At 38.6% G+C, this 27,842-nt stretch overlaps 1 protein-coding gene across 2 annotated transcripts in view; it reads right to left on the reverse strand.

Moving 5' to 3' along the window:
• PLXDC2 (plexin domain containing 2) overlaps positions 1 to 27,842 on the reverse strand; it is a 489,244-nt gene that overhangs the window by 13,126 nt on the left and 448,276 nt on the right. The gene's annotated exons all lie outside the window — the stretch shown is intronic.

Consider the following 27,842-nt stretch of genomic DNA (forward strand, 5'->3'; position numbering starts at 1 on the left):
ACTCATATACATTTCTAGGAACATTAAATCATTGTATATACTGCTTTATAATTTTTTTTTGCACTTAAGGACACACTGAAAAAATTTATGAACTATCTCTGTACAAAATTATTTTAAATGTCTTATTTTAAATGTCTTCATAATTAAATCGTGATTTATATAGTCAATTTGATTCAGAGTTTTTTCCCATATTTTTGACAATATAAATAATTCTACAATGGATATCTTTGCTGATAACTTGATGGGAATATCTCCAGTCAATTCCTTTTATAAACTCTCAGAGGTGGAATTAGTGGGCCAAAAGAAGACACACAAATTATTTACTAAACACTTGAAATTTCTAGTATGGTACCAGATGCTGTGTTGAAAGACACATGACCAAAAAAAGGTATAGAACGTGGTTTCCACATGGAAGATTAAACCATTGCTGGAGAAAGGGATTTTCAATGTATGTAGCAAAGGTGAGAAAATGCATTGAGGAATTAACATAGGTGTCAAAGATTCTAAAGACAAGTGAAGTAGAATAGGCATAATCTCACTACACAATTATTCAACACTATGTTATTTGTGCAAAAGTAAAAAAAAAAAAATTACCTCTATAGATTTTGACTACATTAAAAGGGCATTACTCCCCCCATAAGAATACCTTAAAATTTATAACAAAATCTAACAAATACCATGCCCTGGGGTCTTAAGAATTTGATGTGATTTTATCCTCTTTGACAATTCCTTGATATCTCAATCTTAGCCCTAAAAATGCTGAAGAAAGAGTAATAACTTTACCCAAATTATGCTTCTTTTCTAAAATGCTTTCACATATCACAAATCAACTAATGATCTTAAATAAATCACTTTGGAGGAGGAGGAGCAAGATGGCAGGGAAATAGGAAAACCTGTTTCAACCGGTCCCCTAAAGTGAGCTACATATCTACCAGAACACTCTGAACACCCATGAAACCAGCCTGAGATGTAGGATTATACACTTCTGGATCTCTATGGGGGCAGAAGATGCCAGTGGAGAGGTAAAGCAGAGTGGAGATGCTCAGACTGATATCAGAGGATAAACAGAAGGGGAAGGGACCCACCAGAAGTGACCCACTGGAAAGTAATACCCCAATATGAAAGTGCCCTGTGGTTGGGGAGCAGCATTACCTTGGAGCCTGGATAAAAAAAAAAAAATCACTCAAAAAGAGCAAAAGATCTTAAGGGGCACCTGGTCGCAGGCATGGGCCTACACCCATGGACCCAGGATGGCCACTGCCGGTGACCACTCACTCCAGAGAGAGTGTGGTGGAGCCTTCAGTTCCTGGTCCTTGAGCCCTCAGCTTTGTGCTGGGCACTGAGTCACCGCTCAGCTGGACGCATTCCCGCCTGCATGTGGGAGAGTCTGGTGTGGGTGCCACCCAATGCTCTCTAGAACCTTTTGTGCTCTGCCTGCACTGTTCAACTGGGGTCAGAGTGCACTCCCCACCTGCACCTGAGAGAGCCTGGTGTGTGCACTAGCTGGAGGTCTCTAGGACCCACCCAGGGTAGGGACACTCACGCAAGAGAGAACCCTTCGCGATCTCTGTCGGGATCCCTTGGTGGTGGCCTTCCAAGACCTGCTTGATAGAGGGATCTGAGCACACCCTGAGTGGGCCTGGACCCCAGACAGCAGTCCTAGCAAAAGTAGCCACCAGAAGTGGGCTCCTTGGACCAATATCACTTGTGGTTTTAGGGGCACAGAGTGCAGAGACAAGTGGGTGCTTCAGGCGACCCTGAGACTGTGGCTGGTGACGTGCACTGCCTGTGGGAGATTGACGGCTCAGCAGAGTTTGCAGAGTGGGAGTCTGTGTGTTTTGGACCACCCAGAGGGGAGCAGACTGAGGTTTCCCTCTGAGACAGAGGTCTGGGCAACAGTTTGCTTTCCACTGAACCTCCAAAAATCCACAAAAAACCACCAAAGAACAAAACCTCCAGAGAACAAAAGCCTGAAAAACTGGTTTCAACAGAGCCCAGCCCCTTTATAGGGAGTAGGAGGACTCAACCCAAGCAAGACTGACTGAAAAACATGGGGCAGGCCCCTCTCCCAGAAAGCCAGCTGAAAAAACGAGAGGACAACTACCACAAGGTCCCCATAAAACTGTAAAACCCCAAGATCAGGGGAAAACAATATATTAAACTCACAGTATTGCCCTAAAACCTATATATTTCATAGATACGACTATTTTTTTAAATTTGTTCTCATGATTCTTGTTTTAATTTTTTAACCTACTTACCATTACAACTAGAGGTTTAATACAACATATTCCATAATAAACTTTTAACTTGAACTTTTTGCATACGTATACCTGTTTTTCTTTTTTCTTTTTAATATACATGTAGATACAAGCTTCAAGGTAATCCTTTTCCCCTAATCAATACTACCTTTATATAAAAACCAGTTTTAATCTCCCTTTATCTGAAAAGTTGAGTCCTTTAACAAAGGTATCTAGATACACCCAGGAAGAACCAAAATAACCTACCTTGCCCACACCGAGGATTTATAACCACCTTCCCATTTTTTCCTTCTGTCAGTGTTTCTGTGTATGTTTTGTTCTGGTATTATATAAATCTTATTCTTGGGGTTCATTTTGGCTGGGTTTTTTTTTTTCTTGTCATTTACTCTGTCAGTCTCTTTGTCCATTTTTGTTTATATACCATATAAATCATACTTTTGGGGCTCATTCTGGCTGAGTTTTCTTTCTCTGTCTCTCTCTTTGTCTCTTTTTTTTTCTTTTTTTTTTCTTTTCTTTTTTTTTTTTTTTTGGTGGTGACTTCCGATTGCTCTGAAGCATTCCAGGGTGCACCTTGCCTGGATCATGGTTGATATATTCAGCTACACATCCCCTCAACCACTTCTCACCAAAATGACTAGGAGGAGGAACACCCAACAGAGGAAAAATTCAGAGACTGTGCCCTCATCATCAGAACTATTGGATATGGACATAAACAGTATGTCAGAAGGGAATTCAGGGTAACAATTATTCAGGCAATGGCTAGGTTGGAGAAAACCATTAGTGACAACATAGAATCTCTAAAGGCAGAAGTGAGAGCCGACCTGGTAGAAGCTAAAAATGCTATCAATGAGATCCAATCTAATCTAAATAACAGCTAGGGTAACTGAGGCAGAAGATAGAATTAGTGATCTCGAGGACAAACTGATAGAGAAAAAGGATCAGGAGGAGCCCTGGAACAAACAGCTTAGAAGTCATGAAAACAGAAATAAAGAAATAAATGATGCCATGGAACATTCCAATGTCAGAATTATTGGAATCCCTGAGGGGGTGGAGAAAGAGAGAAGACTAGAAGATATAGTTGAATAAATTCTGGATGAAAATTTTCACAATCTGGGGACTAGAACAAGTGTTCGTGTCCTAGAGGCAGAAAGAACACCCACCAAAATCAAAGAATCTAGAAAGACATCAAGACACTTAATTGTGAAACTCGTGGATCCTTATTTTTTTTTTAAAGATTTTATTTATTTGACAGGGAGAGAGGAAACACAAGCAGGGTGGGTGGGAGAGAGAGAAGCAGGCTTCCCGCCAAGCAGGGAGCCCAATGTGGGGCTCAATCCTAGGACCCTGGGATATTGACCTGAGCTGAAGGCAGTCACTTAACGACTGAGCCACCCAGGCACCCTTGGATCCTAATTTTAGACAAGAGCCTTGGAGGGCAGCTTGGAGGAAGAGATTCCTTAAGTACATCAGAATAACATGAGACCTGTCCACAGAAGTCTGGCAAGTCAGAAAGGGCTGGCAAGACATATTCAGGCACTAAATGAGAAGAACATGCAGCCAACAATACTTTATCCAGCAAGGCTGACATTCAAAATGGATAGAGAGAGAAAGAGCTTCCAAGACCAGCAAGGTTTAAAAGAGTATGTGACCATCAAGCTGGGACTACAAGAAATATTAAGGGGGGGGGCAGTTCTATAAAAGAAAAAAGAACCCAAGAGTGTCAAAGAACAGAAATCTACAGAGACAATCTATAGAAACAAGGACTTCACAGGCAACATAATGTCGATAAAAATGTATCTTTCAATAATCACTCTCAACATGAATGGCCTAAATGCTCTCATAAAACAGCACAGGGTTGCAGATTGGATAAAATGACAGGATCCATCCATATGTTGTCTACAAAAGACTCATTTTGAACTTAAGGATACATCCAGACTGAAAGTGAAGGGATAGAGAAGCATCTTTTATGCCGATGGACCTCAAAAGAAAGCTGGGGTAGTGATTCTCATATCAGATAAGTTAGATTTTAAACTAAAGACTGTAGTCAGAGATAAAGAAGGACACTACATCATTCTGAAAGGGTCTATCCACCAAGAAGATCTAACAATTGTAAATATTTATGCCCCCAATATGGGAGCAGCCAACTAAATAAGACAACTGTTAATCAAGATAGAGTCATATTGGGGGAGGAGTCAAGATGGCGGAGAAATAGCAGGCTGAGACTACTTCAGGTAGCAGGAGATCAGATAGCTTATCCAAAGGTAGCAAACACCTACAAATCCAACAGGAGATTGAAGAGAAGAAGAACAGCAATTCTACAAACGGAAAATCAACCACTTTCTGAAAGGTAGGACTGGCAGAGAAGTGACTCCAAAGCGACGGGAAGATAGACCGCGGGGGGAGGGGCCGGCTACAGGCAAGTGGCAGAGCAACGGAGCACAAAATCAGGACTTTTAAAAGCCTGTTCTGCTGAGGGACATCGCTCCAGAGGCTTAACCGGGGTGAAGCCCACGTGGGGTAAGCGTGGCCTCAGGTCCTGCAGGGTCATAGAAGGATCAGGGGTGGCTGAGTGTTGCAGAGCTTACAGGTATTAGAATGGGGAAGCCGGCTGGCTACAGAGACAGAGCTGAGGAGTGAGCTCTCAGCTCGGGGTTACCTTGAACCGGTCGCAGGCTCCGTCAGCTCAGAGCACGGCCCGAGGCCAGGGTGACGGGAGTAACTGGGCGCTGTTCTCTGAGGGCTCACTGAGGAGTGGCGCCCTGGGCTCTCGGATCCTCCGGGCTGGAGACTGGGAGGCCGCCATCTTCATTCCCATCCTCCGGAACTCTACGGAAAGCGCTCAGGGAACAAAAGCTCCCGAAAGCAAAGCCGAGTGGATTACTCAGACCGGCCCAGGGTAAGGGCGGTGCAACTCCACCTGGGCAAAGACACTTGAGAATCACTACAACAGGCCCCTCCCCCAGAAGATCAACAAGAAATCCAGCCAGGACCAAGTTCACCTACCAAGGAGTGCAGTTTCAATACCAAGGAGAGCAGTGGAATTCCAGAGGAGGAAAAAGCAAGCACAGAACTCATGGCTTTCTCCCCATGATGCTTTAGTCTTGCAGTTAATTTAATTTTTTTTTCTTTTTCAATTTTTTTCTCTCTTCTTCTGCTAATTTTTCTAAACTTTTACCCTTTTTTTAACGTTTTTAACTAGTTTAATATATATATATATATATATATATATATATATATATATATAATATGTTTTCTTTATTCGTTTTCTTTTTTAAATTGTTTCTTTTTTTTTTCTCTTTCTTAACCTATTTTTATCCCCTTTCTCCCCCCTCATGATTTGGGCTCTCTTTTGATTAGGTTAAAGCATATTTTCCTGGGGTCTTTGCCACCCTTTTAGTATTTTACTTGCTTTTTCATATACTCTTATCTAGACAAAATGACAAGGCGGAAAAATTCACCACAAAAAAAAAACCAACAAGAGGCATTACCGAAGGCTAGGGACCTAATTAATACAGACATTGGTAATATGTCAGATCTAAAGTTCAGAATGATGATTCTCAAGGTTCTAGCCAGGCTCGAAAAAGGCATGGAAGATATTAGAGAAACCCTCTTGGGAGATATAAAAGCCCTTTCTGGAGAAATAAAAGAACTAAAATCTAACCAAGTTGAAATAAAAAAAGCTATTAATGAGGTGCAATCAAAAATGGAGGCTCTCGGGGCGCCTGGGTGGCTCAGTGGGTTAAGCCACTGCCTTCGGCTCAGGTCATGATCTCAGGGTCCTGGGATCGAGTCCTGCATCGGGCTCTCTGCTCAGCAGGGAGCCTGCTTCCCTCTCTCTCTGCCTGCCTCTCTGTCTACTTGTGATCTCTGTCTGTCAAATAAATAAATAAAATCTTTTAAAAAAAATGGAGGCTCTCACGGCTAGGATAAATGAGGCAGAAGAAAGAATTAGCGATATAGAAGACCAAATGACAGAGAATAAAGAAGCTGAGCAAAAGAGGGACAAACAGCTACTGGACCACGAGGGCAGATTTCGAGAGATAAGTGACACCGTAAGTTGAAACAACATTAGAATAATTGACATTCCAGAAAAAGAAGAAAGAGAGAGGGGAGCAGAAGATATATTGGAGAGAATGATTGGAGAGAATTTCCCCAATATGGCAAAGGGAACAAGCATCAAACTCCAGGAGGTGCAGAGAACCCCCTCAAAATCTATAAGAATAGGTTCACACCCCGTCACCTAATAGTAAAATTTACAAGTCTTAGTGACAAAGAGAAAATCCTGGAAGCAGCCCGGGAAAAGAAGTCTATAACATACAATGGTAAAAATATTAGATTGGCAGCAGACTTATCCACAGAGACCTGGCAGTCCAGAAAGAGCTGGCATGATATATTCAGAGCACTACACAAGAAAAACATGCAGCCAAGAATACATATCCAGCTAGGCTATCATTGAAAATAGAAGGATTAAAAGCTTCCAGGACAAACAAAAACTGAAAGAATTTGCAAGCACCAAACCAGCTCTACAGGAAATATTGAAAGGGGTCTCTAAACAAAGAGAGAACCTAAAAGTAGTAGATGAGAAAGGAGCAGAGACAATATACAGTAACAGTCACCTTACAGGCAATACAATGGCACTAAATTCATATCTCTCAATAGTTACCCTGAATGTTAATGGGCTAAATGCCCCAATCAAAAGACACAGGGTATCAGAATGGATAAAAAACCAAAACCCATCTATATGTTGCCTACAAGAAACTCATTTTAAACCCGAAGACACCTCCAGATTTAAAGTGAGGGGGTGGAAAACAATTTACCATGCTAATGGACATCAGAAGAAAGCAGGAGTGGCCATCCTTATATCAGATCAATTAGATTTTAAGCCAAAGACTATAATAAGAGATGAGGAAGGACACTATATCATCCTCAAAGGATCTGTCCAACAAGAAGATCTAACAATTTTAAATATCTATGCCCCTAACGTGGGAGCAGCCAACTATATAAACCAATTAATAACAAAATCAAAGAAACACATCAACAATAATACAATAATAGTAGGGGACTTTAACACTCCCCTCACTGAAATGGACAGATCATCCAAGCAAAAGATCAACAAGGAAATCAAGGCCTTAAATGACACACTGGACCAGATGGACATCACAGATATATTCAGAACATTTCATCCCAAAGCCACAGAATACACATTCTTCTTTAGTGCACATGGAACATTCTCCAGAATAGATCACATCGTGGGTCCTAAATCAGGTCTCAACCAGTATCAAAAGATTGGGGTCATTCCCTGCATATTTTCAGACCACAATGCTCTGAAGCTAGAATTCAGTCACAAGAGGAAATTTGGAAAGAAACCAAATACATGGAGACTAAACAGCATCCTTCTAAAGAATGAATGGGTCAACCAGGAAATTAAAGAAGAATTGAAAAAATTCATGGAGACAAATGACAATGAAAACACAATGGTTCAAAATCTGTGGGACACAACAAAGGCAGTCCTGAGAGGAAAATATATAGCAGTACAAGCCTTTCTCAAGAAACAAGAAAGGTCTCAGGTACACAACCTAACCCTACACCTAAAGGAGCTGGAGAAAGAACAAGAAAGAAACCCTAAACCCCGCAGGAGAAGAGAAATCATTAAGATCAGAGCAGAAATCAATGTAATAGAAACCAAATAAACTATAGAACAAATCAATGAAACTACGAGCTGGTTCTTTGAAAGAATTAATAAGATCGATAAACCCCTGGCCAGACTTATCAAAAAGAAAAGAGAAAGGACCCAAATAAATAAAATCATGAATGAAAGAGGAGAGATCACAACGAACACCAAAGAAATACAGACAATTATAAGAACACACTATGAGCAACTCTACGCCAACAAATTTGACAATCTGGAAGAAATGGATGCATTCTGAGAGACATATAAACTACCACAACTGAACCAGGAAGAAATAGAAAACATGAACAGACCCATAACCAGTAAAGCTATTGAAACAGTCATCAAAAATCTCCAAACAAACAAAAGCCCAGGGCCAGACGGCTTCCCGGGGGAATTCTACCAAACATTTAAAGAAGAACTAATTCCTATTCTCCTGAAACTGTTCCAAAAAATAGAAATAGAAGGAAAACTTCCAAACTCATTTTATGAGGCCAGCATCACCTTGATCCCAAAACCAGACAAGGATCCCATCAAAAAGGAGAACTACAGACCAATATCCTTGATGAACACAGATGCAAAAATTCTCACCAAAATACTAGCCAATAGGATTCAACAGTACATTAAAAGGATTATTCACCACGACCAAGTGGGATTTATTCCAGGGCTGCAAGGTTGGTTCAACATCCGCAAATCAATCAATGTGATACAACACGTTAATAAAAGAAAGAACAAGAACCAAATGATACTCTCAATAGATGCTGAAAAAGCATTTGACAAAGTACAGCATCCCTTCCTGATCAAAACTCTTCAAAGTGTAGGGATAGAGGGCACATACCTCAACATTATCAAAGCCATCTATGAATAACCCACTGCAAATATCATTCTCAATGGAGAAAAACTGAAAGCTTTTCCGCTAAGGTCAGGAACATGGCAGGGATGTCCATTATCACCACTGCTATTCAACATAGTACTAGAAGTCCTAGCCTCAGCAATCAGACAACAAGAGGAAATTAAATGCCTCCAAATCGGCAAAGAAGAAGTCAAACTATCACTCTTCGCAGATGATATGATACTGTATGTGGAAAATGCAAAAGACTCAGCTCCAAAACTGCTAGAACTTGTACAGGAATTCAGTAAAGTGTCAGGATATAAAATCAAGGCACAGAAATCAGTTGCATTTCTCTACACCAACAACAAGACAGAAGAAAGAGAAATTAAGGAGTCAATCCCATTTACAATTGCACCAAAAATGTATGATACCTAGGAATAAACCTAACCAAAGAGGCTAAGAATTTATACTCAGAAAACTATAAAGTACTCATGAAAGAAATTGAGGAAGACACAAAGAAATGGAAAAATGTTCCATGCTCCTGGATTGGAAGAACAAATATTGTGAAAATGTCTATGCTACCTAAAGCAATCTACACATTTAATGCAATTCCTATCAAAGTACCATCCATTTTTTTCAAAGAAATGGAACAAATAATCCTAAAATTTATATGGAACCAGAAAAGACCTTGAATAGCCAAAGGAATATTGAAAAAGAAAGCCAAAGTTGGTGGCATCACAATTCCAGACTTCAAGCTCTATTACAAAGCTGTCATCATCAAGACAGCATGGTACTGGCACAAAAACAGACACATAGATCAATGAAACAGAATAGAGAGCCCAGAAATGGACCCTCAACTCTATGGTCAACTCATCTTCGACAAAGCAGGAAAGAATGTCCAATGGAAAAAAGACAGCCTCTTCAATAAATGGTGCTGGGAATATTGGACAGCCACATGCAGAAATATGAAATTGGACCATTTCCTTACACCACACACGAAAATAGACTCAAAATGGATGAAGGACCTCAATGTGAGAAAGGAATCCATCAAAATCCTTGAGGAGAACACAGGCAGCAACCTCTTCGACCTCAGCCGCAGCAACATCTTCCTAGGAACATCGCCAAAGGCAAGGGAAGCAAGGGCAAAAATGAACTATTGGGATTTTATCAAGATCAAAAGCTTTTGCACAGCAAAGGAAACAGTTAACAAAACCAAAAGACAACTGACAGAATGGGAGAAGATATTTGCAAATGACATATCAGATAAAGGGCTAGTGTCCAAAATCTATAAAGAACTTAGCAAACTCAACACCTAAAGAACAAATAATCCAATCAAGAAATGGGCAGAAGACATGAACAGACATTTCTGCAAAGAAGACATCCAGATGCCCAACAGACACATGAAAAAGTGCTCCATATCACTCGGCATCAGGGAAATACAAATCAAAACCACAATGAGATATTACCTCACACCAGTCAGAATGGCTAAAATTACCAAGTCAGGAAATGACAGATGCTGGTGAGGATGCGGAGAAAGGGGAACCCTCCTACACTGTTGGTGGGAATGCAAGCTGGTGCAACCACTCTGGAAAACAGCGTGGAGGTTCCTCAAAATGTTGAAAATAGAACTACCCTATGACCCAGCAATTGTACTACTGGGTATTTACCCTAAAGATACAAACGTAGTGATCCGAAGGGGCACGTGCACCCGAATGTTTATAACAGCAATGTCTACAATAGCCAAACTATGGAAAGAACCTAGATGTCCATCAACAGATGAATGGATAAAGAAGATGTGGTATATATACACAATGGAATACTATGCAGCCATCAAAAGAAATGAAATCTTGCCATTTGCGACGACGTGGATGGAACTAGAGGGTATCATGCTTAGCGAAATAAGTCAATCTGAGAAAGACAACTATCATATGATCTCCCTGATATGAGAAAGTGGAGATGCAACATGGGGGGTTAAGGGGGTAGGAGAAGAATAAATGAAACAAGATGGGATTGGGAGGGAACAAACTATAAGTGACTCTTAATCTCACAAAACAAACTGAGAGTTGCTGGGGGGAGGGGGGTTGGGAGAAGGTGGGTGGGGTTATGGACATTGGGGAGGGTATGTGCTATGGTGAGTGCTATGATGTGTGTAAACCTGGCGATTCATAGACCGGTACCCCTGGGGATAAAAATATATGTTTATACAAAATAAAAAATAAAATAAAATTTTTAAAAAAGATAGAGTCATATTGATATGAATACATTAATAGTAGAGGATCTTAACATGCCACTCTCAGTAATAGATCATCTAAGCAGAAAATCAATAAAGAAACAAGAGCTTTGAATGACTCATTGGACCAGATGGACCTCATAGATATATACAGAATATTCCACCCTAAAACAGCCGAATATTCATTCTTGAGCACACATGGAACTTTCTCTAGAATAGACAACATACTGGGTCACAAATCAGGGCTCAACTGATACCAAAAGGTTGAGATTACTCCCTATGTAATCTCAGACCACAATGCTTTGAAACTGGAACTCAATCACAAGAAAAAGTTTGGAAGGAATCCCAACACTTGAAAGCTAAAGACCACCTTGCTTAAGAATGTTTAGATCAACAAGGAAATCAAAGAAGAACTTAAACAATTCATAGAAACCAATGAGAATAAAGATAAATCAGTTCAAAACCTATGGGATATGGCAAAGGCGGTCCTAAGGGGGAATATACAGCCATCCAAGTCTCCCTCAAAAAGCTGAAAAATCTAGGATACACTAGCTCTCCTTACGCCTTAAAGAATTGGAAAATGTACACCAAATTAAGCCAACCCCATGCACAAGAAGGGAAATAATCAAGATTAGAGCAGAGATCAATGAGATAGAAACTAGAGATACAGCAGAACACATCAATGAAACTAGAAGCTGGTTCTTTGAAAGAATCAATAAGATCGATAAAACATTGGCCAAACTAATCCAAAAGAAAAGGGAGAGCACTCAAATTAATAAAATTATGAATGAAAGGGGAGAGATTATGCCTAACACCAAAGAAATAGAAATAATCATCAGAAATTATTATCAACAGTTATATGTCAATAAGTTAAGCAACCTAGATGAAATGGATGCATTCCTGGAAACCTAAAAAGTTCCAAAACTGAATCAGGAAGAAACTGACAACCTGAATAGACCAAAATCTAGTAACGAGATTGAAGCAGTGATCAAAAACCTCCCTCAAAACAAGAGCCCAGGACCTGATGGATTCCCTGGGGAATTCTACCAAACATTTAAAGTAGAAATAATACCTATTCTCCTGAAGCTGTTTCAAAAGATAGAAACAGAAGATAAATTCCCAGACTCACTCTATGAAGCCAGTATTACCCTGATCTCCAAACCGGGCAAAGATCCCATCATGAAGGGGAATTTTAGACCAATATCCCTGATGAATATGGATGCTAAGATTCTCAACAAGATCCTAGCTAATAGGATCCAACAGTACATTAAAAAGATTATCCACCATGACCAGATGGGATTTATCCATGGGATGCAGGGGTGGTTCAACATTCACAAATCAATCAATGTGATAGAACAAATCAATAAAAGAAGAGAGAAGAACCACATGGTCCTCTCAATTGATCCAGAAAAAAGCATTTGACAAGATACAGCATCTGTTCCTGATTAAAATGCTTCAAAGTATAGGGATAGAGGGACCATTCCTCAACTGCCTAAAATCTATCTATGAAAAACCCACAGCAAATATCATTCTCAATGGGAAAAAGCTGACAGTCTTCCCTTTGAGATCAGGAACACGACAAAGATGTCCACCGTCACCACTATTGTTCAACATAGTACTAGAAGTCCTAGCAATAGCATCAGACAACAAAAAGAAATAAAAAGTATTCAAATTGGCAAAGAAGAAGTCAACCTCTCTCTCTTCGCAGATGACATGATACTTTATATGGAAAACCCAAAAGACTCCAACCCCAAACTACTAGAACTCATACAACAATTAAGTAATGTGGCAGGATCCAAAATCAATGTACAGAAATCAGTTGCTTTCTTATATGCTAACAATGAAAATATAGAAAGGGAAATTCGAGAATTGATTCCATTTGCTATAGCACCAAGAACCATAAGATACCTGGGAATAAACCTAACCAAAGAGGTAAAGGATCTGTATTCGAGGAACTACAGAACACTCATGAAAAAAACAAGAAGACAAAAAGATGGAAGACCATTCCATGCTCATGGATCAGAAGAATAAACATTGCTAAAATGTCTATACTGCCTAGAGCAATCTATAATTTCAAAGCCATCCCAATCAAAATTCCACTAGCATTTTTCAAAGAGCTGTAACAAATAATTCTAAAATTTGGATGGAACCAGAAGAGACCCTGGATTGCTAAGGAATTGTTGAAAAAGAAAAACAAAACTGGGGGCATTACATTGCCTGATTTCAAGCTTTACTACAAAGCTGTGACCACCAAAACAACATGGTACTGGCAGAAAAACAGACATATAGACCAGTGGAACAGAGTAGAGAGCCCAGATATAGACGCACAACTCTATGGTCAAATAATCTTTGACAAAGCAGGAAAAAATATACAGTGGGAAAAAGTCTCTCCAATAAATGGTGCTGGGAAAATTGGACAGCAACATATAGAAGAATGAAGCTTGACCATTCTCTTACATCATACACAAAGATAAACTCGAAATGGATAAAAGACCTCAACTTGAGGCAGGAATCTATCAAAATTCTAGAGGAGAACATAGGCAGTAACCTCTTTGACATCGGCCATAGCAACTTCTTTCAAGACATGACTCCATAGGCAAAGGAAACAAAAGCGAAAATGAACTTTTGGGACTTCACCAAGATCAAAAGCTTCTGCACAGCAAAGTAAACAGTCAACAAAACAAAGAGGCTACCCATGGAATGGGAGAAGATATTCACCAATGACACTATGGACAAAGGGCTGATATCCAAGATCTATAAAGAACTCCTCAACCTCAACACTTGAAAGCAGATAATCATGTCAAAAAATGGGCAGAAGATATGAACAGACACTTCTCCAAAGAAGACATGCAAATGGCTAACAGATGCATGAAAAAATTTTCATCATCATTTGCCATCAGGGAAATTCAAATCAAAACCACATTGAGTTACCACCTTACACCAGTAAGAATGGCCAAAGTTAACATGACAGTAAACAACAAGTGTTTGAGAGGATGTGGAGAAAGAAGAACCCTCTCACACTGTTGGTGGGAATGCAAGTTGGTGCAGCCACTTTGGAAAACAGTGTGGAGATACCTTAGGAAATTAAAAATAGAGCTACCCCGTGACTCTGAAATGGTACTACCAGGTATTTACCCCAAAGATACAAATGTAGTGAAAAGAAGGGCCATCTGTACCGCAATGTTCATAGCAGCAATGGCCACGGTCACCAAACTGTGGAAAGAGCCAAGATGCCCTTCAACAGAAGAATGGTTAAAGAAGATATGGTTCATATATACAATGTAGTATTATGCCTCCATCAGAAAGGATGAATACCCAACTTTTTTTTTTTTAAGATTTTATTTATTTATTTGACAGAGAGAAATCACAAGTAGGCAGAGAGGCAGGCAGAGAGAGAGGAGGAAGCAGGCTCCCTGCTGAGCAGAAAGCCCGATGTGGGGCTTGAACCCAGGACCTGGGATCATGACCTGAGCCGAAGGCAGTGGCTTAACCCACTGAGCCACCCAGGCGCCCCTGAATACCCAACTTTTATATCAACATGGATGGGACTGGAAAAGATTATGCTGAGTGAAATAAGTAAAGCAGAGACAGTCAGTTATCATATGGTTTCACTTACTTGTGGAGTATAAGGAATAACATGGAAGACATTGGGAGAAGGAAAGGAGAAGGGACTTGGGGGAAATTGGAAGGGGAGACAAACCATGAGGGACTGTGGACTCTGAGAAACAAACTGAGGGTTTTGGAGGGGAGAGTGGAGGGTGGATGGGTGAGCTTGGTGGTGGTAGGTATTAAGGAGGGCACACATTGCATGGAGCACTGGGTGTGATGCATAAACAGTGAATCTTGGAACAGAGAAAAAATAAAATAAAGTTTAAAAAATAAAAAATAAATAAATAAATCACTTTGTTTCCTCATATGGAAATTAATATCTGAGGGTTTGTCCACTAACATTGTAGGATCCTTATACCTGCTTGCGTGAGATAATGGACTTTACCACTGGGGGGATGATAATGATCTGAAAAACTTTTCAAGTTCTTCTATCATTGTCCCTCTTGTCTCCCTCTGCTAACTTTAAGGATTTCTAGATTTACAGGAAATCTATACAAATTAGTTCTAACTGAAATTGCTTTTCTATATCAGTCCCCAGTTCAGAGATCTCATTATGAATGAAAAAAATGGAGCAGTTCTATGACCATAATGGAATGAGTGAAGATTTAGTTCTTATAGAAGAATCTTGAACATTGGTGGTAGAATATGAGGCATCTATCCAGAAGATAAAGATGTCTAGAAACTTGGGCATGATGTCTGGCTCTGCCACAAGTGTGATGGTTCTCGACCTGGCATTTATACTTCTTTCTCGAGGCTTAAATATGTCCAAATCTGTGTTCTTTTTAGAATGGTTAATTCAAATTGTTAGAGAAACTGATAGGGGCCATGGGGTCACTTGCTAACAGAGCAGGATGTATGCTGAAAATTGAAAAATTCAAACCAGACTGTAATGTTAATTCATTACAGAGATTCAGGATATAATGCCTTAAACATTGCTGAGTGTAATGCGTGGGTGATCGCTAATTTCATTTCTGAGAATTATTTATGTGATTAATCACATTCAGAAGTACATGTTCACATAGATATGTTGGCACTGGGGTGGGCTGTGCAAACAGGCATTTTCCGTAATTACTCCTTCAGAACTATTAATTGAACAGTCATCCAGATCTGTCTCAGTGGTCTGTGGCAAGATAATTAGCTGAAATATCTACAAACAAACCTGCAGGGTACTCTCTATTAGCAGTGTACACAAAACCACAGCTAGAGATTTCTCTGCAAGCTTGGAGAGCAGAGCAGAGAGGTTTTTTTGGTGGGTTAGATGAGCCCTTGAAAGGAAGTTACCAGGTGTGAGCATTAAAGGAAAGGGGTGAATTTTGAAATGCAAAGCCCAGCTAGAATACACCAGTAGTGCATGATGGCACCTGACAAGCAGTTGTTCCAAAATTTCTGATGTTTTGTGCTGTTTCCTTCAGTGAATGGTGGGGGAGAGGGAAGAGGCTGGGATCGTAAGGCTTAGACAGCATCATGGACCTGTCACTTCCCAGCACAGCACTTACACTAAGTCATGTGTTTTCCTTGTTTCTCAGTTTTCCCATTTGGAAAATAGAATGATTTAGATTATTGTTTTTCAGATTCTTCTTTTTTAATTAAAAAAAAAAAAGTTTAAGCCACGGACCCTTTGTTGCAATGAAATATTACCTGGAAGTCTCAACAGGATCCAGGAGAGTAGGTTTCTCCTTGTGATGCTCACACACTCTCCCTGAGTCCTGGGACAACCTATGGATCCCACACTATCTCAGAGCACATTCTGGCAACTCTAGAAATAAATCTGCTTTTCTCGCACTTAGCTGTGTATAGAAATCACAAGGGATCTCGTTAAAATGCAGATTCTGATTCAGTAGGTCTGGAAGGAGGTTGGGACTCTGCATTGCCAACAGGGTCCTAGGTGATACTGCTGCTGCTGGTCTACACAGCACAATTAAAAATAATAATAATAAATAAGTGAGTTTCTAGGTGACAGTATATACTTGGAAAAAAAAATTAGCCAACATAGAGTACATCATTAGTTTCAGATGTAGAGCTCAATAATTTATCAGTTGCTCATCATATCATATGCCCTCCTTAATGCCCATCACTCAACTACCCCATTCCCTCACACCCACCTCCCCTCCAGCAACCCTCTGTTTCCTATAGTCAACAGTCTCTCATGGTTTGTCTCCCTCTCTATAACTTCCCATTCAGTTTTCCCTCCCTTCCGCTATGATCCTCTGTGTTGTTTCTTATATTCCACATGAGTGAAACCATATGATAACTGTCTTTCTCTGATTGACTACTTTCACTCAGCATAATACCCTCCAGTTCCACCCATGTTGATGCAAATGGCAAGTATTCGTCCTTTCTGATGGCTGAGTAATATTCCGTTGTATATATGAACCACATCTTTATCCATTCATCTGTCAATGGATATCAGCGCTCTTTCCGTAGTTTGGCTACTGTGGACATTGCTGCTACGAACATTGGGGTGCATCTGCCCCTTCGGATCACTACGTCTGTATCTTTGGGGTAAATACCTAATAGTGCAATTGCTGGGTCATAGGGAAGCTCTATTTTTAACTTCTTCAAGAACCTCCACACTGTTTTCCAGAGTGGCTGCTGTACCAGCTTGCATCCCCACCAACAGTGTAGGAGGGTTCCCTTTTCTCTGCATTCTCACCAACGTCTGTTTCCTGACTGGTTAATTTTAGCCATTTTGACTGCTGTGAGGTGGCATCTTATCACACAGCACACTTTGAATAGGAAGAGTAATGATTCTCTACAGTGTCTTCAAACAGGAACATTCTTTAGAAGTGGGTGGTAGAAAAAATATTCATCTTTGACCTTCCCTGTGTCTCCAGTGGACCTTTGTGGGAACCAAACATGTGTTCAAACAACTGGGTCAACCTTTCCATATTTAGCTTTGATAAAACTGAACTGTCCAGAGGGAAGGATTTTTTTTTTCACTTTTTCATTACTTCTAAATACAAATTATTCTCTGTGCTTTTTATATGTGTTGAATATTATTTCAACACAAGTTAAGTTATAAATATCTGGGTTGCCAGATTTGGCAAATTAACATGCAAAACACCAGTTCAATTTGAGTTTCAGATAAACAGCGAATAATTTCTCAAAACTATACTTCACCTGACATACTTATACTAAAACATTTTTTTCTCACTTATTATTTGAAATAAAAATTTATCTAAGTGTCCTGTATTTTATTTGGCAACCCCAACCACAGGAAAACATAATGGCATTGGGCCCTGGGCCAGTCAAATTTGCAATCTAATTAAAATATACTACTCCTATTTGTGGCTGTGCCTCCTTGCATCAGGAATTGTAGGTCACTTTTTCCTTAAAAAGAGTAACTCAAATTGATTGGTTTGTCTTCTGGTGTGGTCAAGAATTCCAAGCAATAACTCTTGTGTGAAGCAAAGCCTGGGTGTTCTTTAACACATTTTTTACTCGTCTTATTTTAATTGCTTTTCTCATGTGAAAGCTCTTTATCATCCCGCAGTTGCCTCTTCTCCAACCTACAACCACGGGTATACGGCCTTCATTCTAGAACTGTCCTATGGGTGATCCTAAAAATTCAGTTAATATCATCATAGCTGGCACATGTCCAAGATGAAAATGATCTCAATGCACATAGAGAACAGCCAAATACTGGGATTAGCAAAATCATCATATTTTTCATGTGATTTTCCTAAAGCTAAAGTATTCTTAAAATAAATATTAAGTGACATCTGTCTCTCCTTGATGACAACATTATTTTTAGTAGTAGTCATGAAATGAAATGAATAATAATAATGACCAAAAAAGAAATGCAGTGAAAAAATCTTCCTGTTTTAAACTTCATAGATATAATCATGCCAGTGCAAGATATTACAGATGAAAAATACAATAAATATTACCATGAAAAGGGAAAAATAGACTGGCTTAATGTATTTTTGACCTGCATTTAAATTTACTTCATTTAAAAATAGTCATGGTTTTAACAAAAATTTACCATCTTATTTTCTTTTCAAGTTTTAATTTAAATTCTAGTTAGTTAACATAACTAAAATTGGCTTCAGGAGTAGAATTCAGTGGTTCATCACTTATATACAACACCCAGTGCTCATCCGAACAAGTGCCCTCTGTAACCATCTCCCACATCCCTCTCTCCAACACCCCTCACTTTGTTCTCTATCTTTAAAAGTCTTTTATGGTTTACCTCCCTCTTTTTTTACTTCCTTCCCCTATGTTCATCTGTTTTGTTTCTTAAATTCCGCATATGAGTGAAATTATATGGTATTTGTCTTTTCTGACTTTTTTTCCTTAGCATAATACTCTCTAGCCCCATCCATGTTGTTGCAAATGGCAAGATTTCATTCTTCTTGATGGTTAAGTTATATTCCATTGTGGACATTTGGACTCTTTCCATAATTTTGCTATTTTTTTTTTCTTCAAAAAAGACACATGAGGGGGCACCTGGGTGGCTCAGTGAGTTAAGCCTCTACCTTTGGCTCAGGTCATAATCTCAGGGTCCTGGGATCAAGCCCCACACTGGGCTTCTCTGCAGGGAGCCTGCTTCCTCCTCTCTCTTTCTGCCTGCCTCTCTGCCTACTTGTGACTTCTCTCTCTATTAAACAAATAAATAAAATTTAAAAAAAAAGACATATGAGGAATTCTGCTACATGAGTCAATTCCACAATATTCATATTGTAATTTGTACGTTGTGATAACAGAATTGAAGCAACTCAAGTTCTGTTTCATCATCTTCCCAACCATGATGCTATCATTCTTTACTTAAGAACCTACTATTTTATTTATCTTTTTGTGTTTTTATTTTTTTCTTTTTTAAAGTTTTTATTTGAATGAGAATCTACTGTTGTTGTTTTTTATTTTTACTTTTATTTACTTATTTGACAGAAAGAAAGACAGCAAGAGAGGGAACACAAGCAAGGGGAGTAAGTGAGAGAGGGAGAAGCAGACTGAGCAGGGATCCTGATGTAGGGTTTGATCCCAGGACTCTGGGATCATGACCTGAGCCGAAGGCAGATGCTAAATGATTGAGCCCCCCAGGTGCCCTGAGAATCTACTGTTTTAACACATACATACATTATCCTATATGAGCTGGAGACCCACTGAGCCTGAACAAGTACAAAGGACTCCAGATTCTTAGGAATTTACTTCCTAAATGAATGCATGCAGCTGAGTCTGTGGTCAGGGGCCCTGTGTGTAACTGGGAATTCTTGAACTAACTTCACTGTAGAGGACAATGTTTCCTAAAGGACAAGTAAAACAACTGCACTAAGTGGAAGTTTGTATATATATTATGGTAGAAAAACTCAATTGTGACTGAATCAACTTGTTAGAGCTTAGATTAGCAAAAGTTTCTGACACAATTTAGAATTTCAGGCACAGAGAGATAATAAAATGCTGACCTTATTTTGGACAGGTTTATTATAATTATACCATTCTCTATAGACAATGAACCCCCATATTACCTGTACCTGATTGCTCTCAGTGCCCCCTTGGTTGCCTTGCTATACACAAGGAGACTCACAATAAGTATTTGCATTGACTGGCATAGATCTTATTCTATAGTTTATGCCTCATGAGGGGTACAAGCATCCAGATTCTTGGGTAACGAACTTTCTTCCTGACTTTCTTTCTTCCTTTTTTGACTTTAGCTCATTATTGGTTATTTTGTTGCCCCAAATGAGAATGATGGGTGATAGTGACTATTAGTTAATTCATGTGGGTAAAAATGCATTCAGTCACTCAATAAAATTACTATTTAAGCACCTATGTGTAAAACACAGCACTGAATTCAAGACATTTACAGCATATTTAAGAAAAATAAGGGGCTTGCATGCAAAACCTTGAATAGGAGCTAACCAATAGTACAGGCTAAAAATGCACAGACAATAGGTTTGAAATTAAGTATCTGCTGCAAGTATTTGACAATGAATTCTATGAGTTTTGAGGAAAGAGCACTCCATACGAATTTGAGTCATCATAGATGCTTTTGTGGGCACACTGAATATAAAGACAGAGCGCAGTGGGGCACCTGGATAGTTCAGTCCATTAAGCATTCAACTCTTAGTTTTGGCTCAGGTCATGATCTCAGGGTTGTGGGATCCAGCCCTGTGTTGGGCTCCTTGCTGGGCATGGAGCCTGCTTAAGAGTCTCTCTCTCTCCCCGCCTGTGACCTCCCCATCTCAGCTCCAGCTCACACATAAGCACACATTCTCTCTCTCCCTTAAAAAAAAAAAAAAAAAAAGAACAGAATAAGCCACTGGCTTGTGTGCTTTGTTTTTCTCCTCTCTACTTTATCCCCTCTGGCAACTTTAATGACTTCAACATTCTCTTCTCTGGGGGGCCTCCTGGGTCATTTTGAAAATATCCACTTCTATGTCTTCTACATTGCTCATTTACTCATCTCGAAATAGCCACCTCTGCAGCCTGGCCTCTCAGTCTTTTGGATTGTGGGTTCCTGCCTTCCATTAGTGTCACCCAGGCTAGACCCGACTTCTGCCAGCCTGAATTCCATGGCAGCCTGCTAATCACCTCTCTGTCTGTTCCCTCCTCTGATGACCAATCCTGGGTAAGTGCTGTCCTCTTCATCAGAAATCCTTGCCTCTTTATTTTCCTATTCCAGACACGAAGCAGTTCCAGCTAATAGAAGAGAGTCACAGATTCAGGTTAACCCAGCTGCAAAGAACAACACGCTTGCAATTGGGAAGTCAATGATTACTTCTCTTGTTAAATCCTTATGATACATTCAAACTCCAGCCAACCCCATGCTGCCCTCTGTCAAGTCTTGTATATCATCACCCATTTTCCCCTAGAAGGCTAAGGAAGATGCTAATCCTTTCCCCTTTTTCTTCATTAATGCCTTTATAGCTACTCATCCTTCCTTCTTATCTGAAATAAAAAGACGTTCTTCTGTTGCTGCATAATTGCCTCTCCTACTCAATCCTATCTGTGCTATGAAGTTGCTCCATTCCTCCCTCCTCTTCCAGCACCTTAAAACACTCCTTTCATTGTTTCTTTGGCTTATGCCTACACTTCACATCAAAAAGCCCTTTATTTGATGTTTCTTTGTAACCCGCAGTCCTATACCTCTCTTGAATGTCTGGCTGGATCCACTGCCTTCACATTACAAAACCTTATTTCACGTCCTTCGGTCTGGTGCCTGCTCTCTTCCCTGGATCTGCATTGTCTCATGTTACAAATGACCTGATTGCCAAGTTAGTGCTCTTTCCCCTCCCCCCCTTATTCTGTGACTTCTTTAGAGCACTTTAAACTGCTGGCTCCCTTTCATTTTTGACCTTTCCCTTGTGGGCTTTCCATCATGGCACATGCTCTTGCGTCTTGTGTACTTTTTCACCCTCTTAAACTCATCTTTCCTGGTTTATAAACACTAACTGTTAACGTGTCCTAAGGTTTAGCCAGGAATGTTGTAATCTCTTTATTCCCCATGGCATTCTAATTTATGCTCTTGGGTTTCAATTTCATCTTCAGTAACTTCCATTTTTTCTCACCTGACTGCTTTATCTCAATCCATTCCTTTTCTTTAGTGCTTTTTCTGAGACAGCCAACTGAAATTTGACCACCAGCTCAAAGCAAACATGCTTCAAGTTCATCCCCTCATTTTCCTTCTTAAACTAATTTTATCTCCTGACATTTCAAATTCTGTCACTAAAAAATGTAATTTCCCAGTTGTTCAGATTTTGTACTTCGGGGTTCTCTGTAATCCTTTCTTCTTCATTCCATATTCAATGCAAAGAATCAGGATGTCCTCCCCAGTCACCACTTGTCAGCTGTAGGAGTTTTGACAATTGCTTAATTTCTTGGAATCTCAGTTACCTTGTCTGTAAAATAGGGATATAACAATGCCTCCCATTTGTGGACCTCATTGGGAAGTACAGACAATCAAAGATCATTGTTTGAAAACAGTTTCTGACACAAAGATTTATGCAAATGAAAATTGCTAAATTCTATCTTCTTCCTCCATGTGGCTCTTGCGTTAGCCCCATTCCATCCTGCCCACCAGTATCCTAATTCTGCTCCCAGCTATCATCTGCTCATGGATTGCTGACATAGCCTTGAACTCTCCTGAGGGGTCTTCTACTCTTCTTGCTTTCTCTAGCCCCACTTTCAACTGTTATTTCTTCTTCTTCTTCTTCTTCGTTGTCTTTTAAACAGAGAGAAAGAGAGAGAGAAAGTGTCGGGGGAGGCGCAGAGGGAGAGGGAAAGAGAGAATCTTCATCATGCTCAATACCTGATGCAGAGCTTGATCCCATGACCCTGAGATCATGATCTGAGCCAAAAGCAAGAGTTGGATGCTTAACTGACTGAGCCACCCAGGTGTCCCCAACTTTTACTTGTTTGTTACATCATCGATTCTCATTGCTTATAGAATGAGGTCCAGATTACATAGTTCTTTAAACCTGTCACAACTAACCTGCATCTGTGTTAAAGCCATTCCCATACCAATCCATAGATATCAATACAGAGTCAAGTGAATTCATTCTTCTTGCCCTTTCTTGATTTAATGCTTCTAAAAAATCAGAACATACCTACCTCTCTTCTATATGGAATGCCATCTTCTCTTTGCTTAGGCCTAGTATAGCATTTTTTATTTCAGCACTCTACTCAAATTCTACCTCTTTGATAAAATTGCCCCAATTAATCTCCCTCTCTTTCTTATGGATTTTATAGTACTTGGTTGCACCCTTTATTCAGCTATTTCATACCTCTGCTGTTCCTTTTATTATTATTGAATTCATATGTGACTGTTTGGCCTTTAAGATTTTTACATTCTATATCTCTACATATTTTATATCTCTACATAAATAATAAGCAAGGAATATGAATATACATAGGGGGATCATATGGTGGGTTTACTGTCCAAATTAGAACACTTCTGAGAGTGAACGGAGTACTACTAACAATTACATCAGACAATAGACATAAACTAGGACAGTCCTATGCAGACTGGGATGGATGTTTACCCTAGCTGTACCCCTCAGTGATATTAAGAGCATCTACCTGATTGCACTGCACAAATAGGAGCTTTAGTTTTGATTGATTTTCCATGCTACAACCAGAGAAGGTTCCAGTCTTCCTTAGCATTAGTCTTTGTTTATTTTATATATATATGTATATCTTATATATATATATATATATATAGATAATATATCTATATTATATATAATATAGATATAGATATAGATTATATAGATAGATATATCTAACTATATAATATATATAATGATACTGCATTTGACAGTATCTCTTGATTTTTCTGAACTACATGGCTACAAGTGGTTTTCTACTAAAATAGAGTAATAATTTGCTATTAGGTACTTCACTCTGAGGACAGCAAGTTATAGTGAGTGTGAAAGTAGGCCAGTTCACTGCTGCACAGTGACTTGGTTAAAAGACAAGATAGTGCTGCTCTGGTCATAAATGTTCTAATAAAAGTGGAATGTGAGTTAGTGCCACTCTGAACAACAATAAGCCTGGCTGTGTTCCTCAAGGGGTTGCTCCCATAAAGTTACTTATTTCTGGAGCATCACTGTGTTTCTGAGAGAAGTGAAAGGAAAGCAAGTAAATTAAGTTCTAATTAATGGTGACTTTAGGATTGGTAAATAGTGAGCTGTTTTCTGCACTAAAGGGGTGTGTACTTTAATCTGCATTTAATCACAAGATTAGGCAACAACCCAAAAGAATGACCCAAGAGTGGGTGCCATTCATTTGACGATTTAGAGTAATGCTTATCAATCAAACCAGGGCCAACATAGACCATAATGTTTTGCTGGTATTTCATGACTTGCACCAATTTTTAAATGAAAAAAAAAATTGTTTTCATTTTTTTCACTTTCATTTTTCATTTCAAATTGTTTAAATGAACTTAAAAGTTTTAGAAAAAATTAATGGACAGATAGCATACTTTTTACCTATTTTAGGTACCACATTGAAAACCGGAGATCCATAATGAGGTATCTTTTTTAAATTTGAGAAGCTTGACATTTATTTTGGAATTTTGGGTACGTACTATCACTTGTCAAACCAATTCAGAAATTGAAGTTAAAAAAATACTTACAATCCTGAGAAAGGGAACAATAGAGCATTAGTATGGCAGAAAAATAAAAGTTAAGGAATGTGTGCTCTAGAAGATGAATTATAAAGGTATTATAGATGGCTTCATAATGATGTCTATAAACAATGTTATGACTGACTAATATCAGTGTTTAATCCTTTACTTAGGGCCTCCAGCCAATGTTCACTGTCCTTTACAAAGATTCAAGTAATTTCCACAAAAATTTGGTTGAAAGAGCAAGACATTCATCCTGTGTAAACACTGCTAACCATTCTATTGATATTAAATGAATCAGGTTATAATCCTGGAAGTAACTCCAATCCCTACAGTATCTTAAAAATTAGAAATAAAAAAAGATATCTGAGATATATGATTTAGAACCTATAGAAATGACTTTTTATTGCATAACTGATATTATATCCAGGAGTTGGGATAATATGGTTTGTGAATTATTTAGATTTGTTCTCTTTCTCTTATTTGGGTAACCCATCAATATTTGCATAAGAAAAAAGGGCAGGTGTGTGAAATAATGAACCCTTCCAAAAAATACAAGAATCAGGGATGGAAATAAATGGTACTTATACAACTTATGTCTGAAACAAATGACTATTACATTTTTTTCTTTCCTTTTTTTTAATTTTTAAAACTCCAGTATAATTATTAATGTACAGTGACTAATGACTATTTTTTTAAATAGTGCTTGTGACATAATGCTGATGAAAGATGTCTGGGAGTCACCAAATACGGTTTCAATTCCTGGTTGGGTTAGGAATTGAGGGGTTGAAGAGTTGACCAAAATTCACAAAGTGACTAAGTTAAAACCTGGAACTTATAGAAGGTCTGCCCCCTTTGTACTATACTCTTGCTACTTCACCTTTGTTCCATTACCATAAACACCAAGGTCTTAAGCAAATCACTTCCCATCTCTTGTTATCCATGTCCTCATGTATAAAATGAGAAAGCCGACTAACACGGTTCTCTGCTTAGTATGAGCATACAGCTTCCACTCTGTCTTAACCCCTGGTAAACATGTGTCAATACATTTTAAAAAGGACATTTTTTTTTTATCAATGATGTTATTTTATGCATTTAAAATATACTGTGAATGACTCAACTAAAATATTCCAATAAGATTTGCACTAAAAATGTCTGAATTTGTCGAATCTTATAACATCAAAGTTGCAATTTAAAAATCTGCTCTTATTTTCAAAGCCTAAAAGTGTGTTTTCCAGGAAAATGGAGTTTAATTTCTCTTTAGATGAGAGGTATGATGGCAAATAATTGTGAACTTGACTTTTGTGCCTTTGATTTTTCCTTAAGTTTCCTGCTACTTTCAACTTTCTATCATTTCATGATTCTGTTTATTGAAGTTCCACTTGGATTATTTTAGATGAGACTATTTATTTGGCAAATATTTACTAAGCATTGTGTTTCTCCTTCGGGACAAAACAATAAATAAGACAAATATACTGTCCCCTGGAGCTCCCACATCGTTATTAAAGCTCCCCAAGAAGTAAAATAAAACAATACAATGAGAAAAATCTGATTTTGTGTTACAGTCAGTTCCCTGAAAGAACTGATTGGTCAGTCCTACCTATTAACCAGAGTTAATGGAAAAGAACTTTAAATCTCAATCTCTGGTTACTGATCTGTTCCACTGAAATACCAGAAATCATTTCATTTGAAAAACAGAAATAAACTGGGGCACCTGGGTGGCTCAGTCAGTGAAGTGTCTGACTCTTGATTTCAGCTCAGGTCATAACCTCATGGTTATGAGACTGAGCCCTGAGTTGGGCTCTGTGCTGAGCATGGAGATTGCTTAAGAGCCTCTTCCTTGGGGCGCCTGGGTGGCTCAGTGGGTTAAGCCTCGGTCTTCGGCTCAGGTCATGGTCTCAGGGTCCTGGAATTGAGCCCCGCATCGGACTCTCTGCTCAGTGGGGAGCCTGCTTCTCCCTCGCTCTCTGCCTGCCTCTCTGCCTACTTGTGATCTCTCTCTTTCTGTCAGATAAATAAATAAAATCTTAAAAAAAATTCTCTTCCTCTCCCTCTACCCATCCCTACCCCACTTGTGCACTCTTGCTTTTAAAAAAGGGAGGGAGGGAAGGAGGGAGGGAGGAAGAAAGGAAGGGAGGAGAGAAGGAATAGATACATACTAAATTTTCCAATATTCCAAATGTATTCTATTAAATAGATTTTACAGCTGGTTAATAAAATTTTAAATCCAAAAAATAATAATTGTTTAATTTTTAAAATATATTTTATTTGCCTTTCCCCTTCCATGCTCCTGTAATTTTTTGATAAAGAATATCTTTCTTATATAACTTTCTGTCAATATGGTTTCTCCCCTAACAATTTCATTTCTTTGACATTTGGATTTGTTCAACAACCTCAGTGGTTTTATGATCTCAGTTTTCCTTTGATTTAGATTTATTCAACACCCTCAATGGTTTTTAATCCATCTAGCTCCTTTGTGTTCTAAGCAAATTCTAATGCAATTTTATTATTTGTCAGAACATACCAGCTCAGTGATTTTCCCAGATTTTTCATTGTTCTAATGAATTTCTTACATGGTTTTATATTTTATATAATATATATAAGGTACAAACATATACTACACAATATATATAAAGTATGTGTATATATATACACATAATATATACTATATAAAATATAAAGATTTTTAAATTTATTTTCTATATTAATACTCCTTCTTTTAATTTTTTTAAATGGCTTACTAATTTGAAGTCATTTTCTTGCTCACATAATAATCCAAGACAATTGTTCTTATAGACAGGCAATCCATCCACACATTTTACTTCTCAATTCCCTAGGGATTATGTATATCTAGTGATGAAACAGGAGGAAGAGTGTGTAAAATTAATAAAAGCTTTGACTTAAAAATGGCACAGACCACTTTCTGTTGGTCATAGCCATACTCTAATGTAAGACAGAATATGAAAATTAATTTTAAATTGTGTAATTACTTACCATTTGGGAGCATGAATTATGGTGAATAGTTAGCTATCTACACTATACATACTCACCTCATTTTAATGGTTTATATGAGGTTCAGAGATTTACAAATATAAGACACTTTGTACAATATATGCCAGATCTAAAGAAATAATAAATAAATGATATCTAGTATTATTACTTTTAACATTATTATA

The sequence above is a fragment of the Lutra lutra genome, chromosome 8, assembly GCF_902655055.1.
Source record: "Lutra lutra chromosome 8, mLutLut1.2, whole genome shotgun sequence".
Taxonomy (NCBI): Eukaryota; Metazoa; Chordata; class Mammalia; order Carnivora; family Mustelidae; genus Lutra; species Lutra lutra.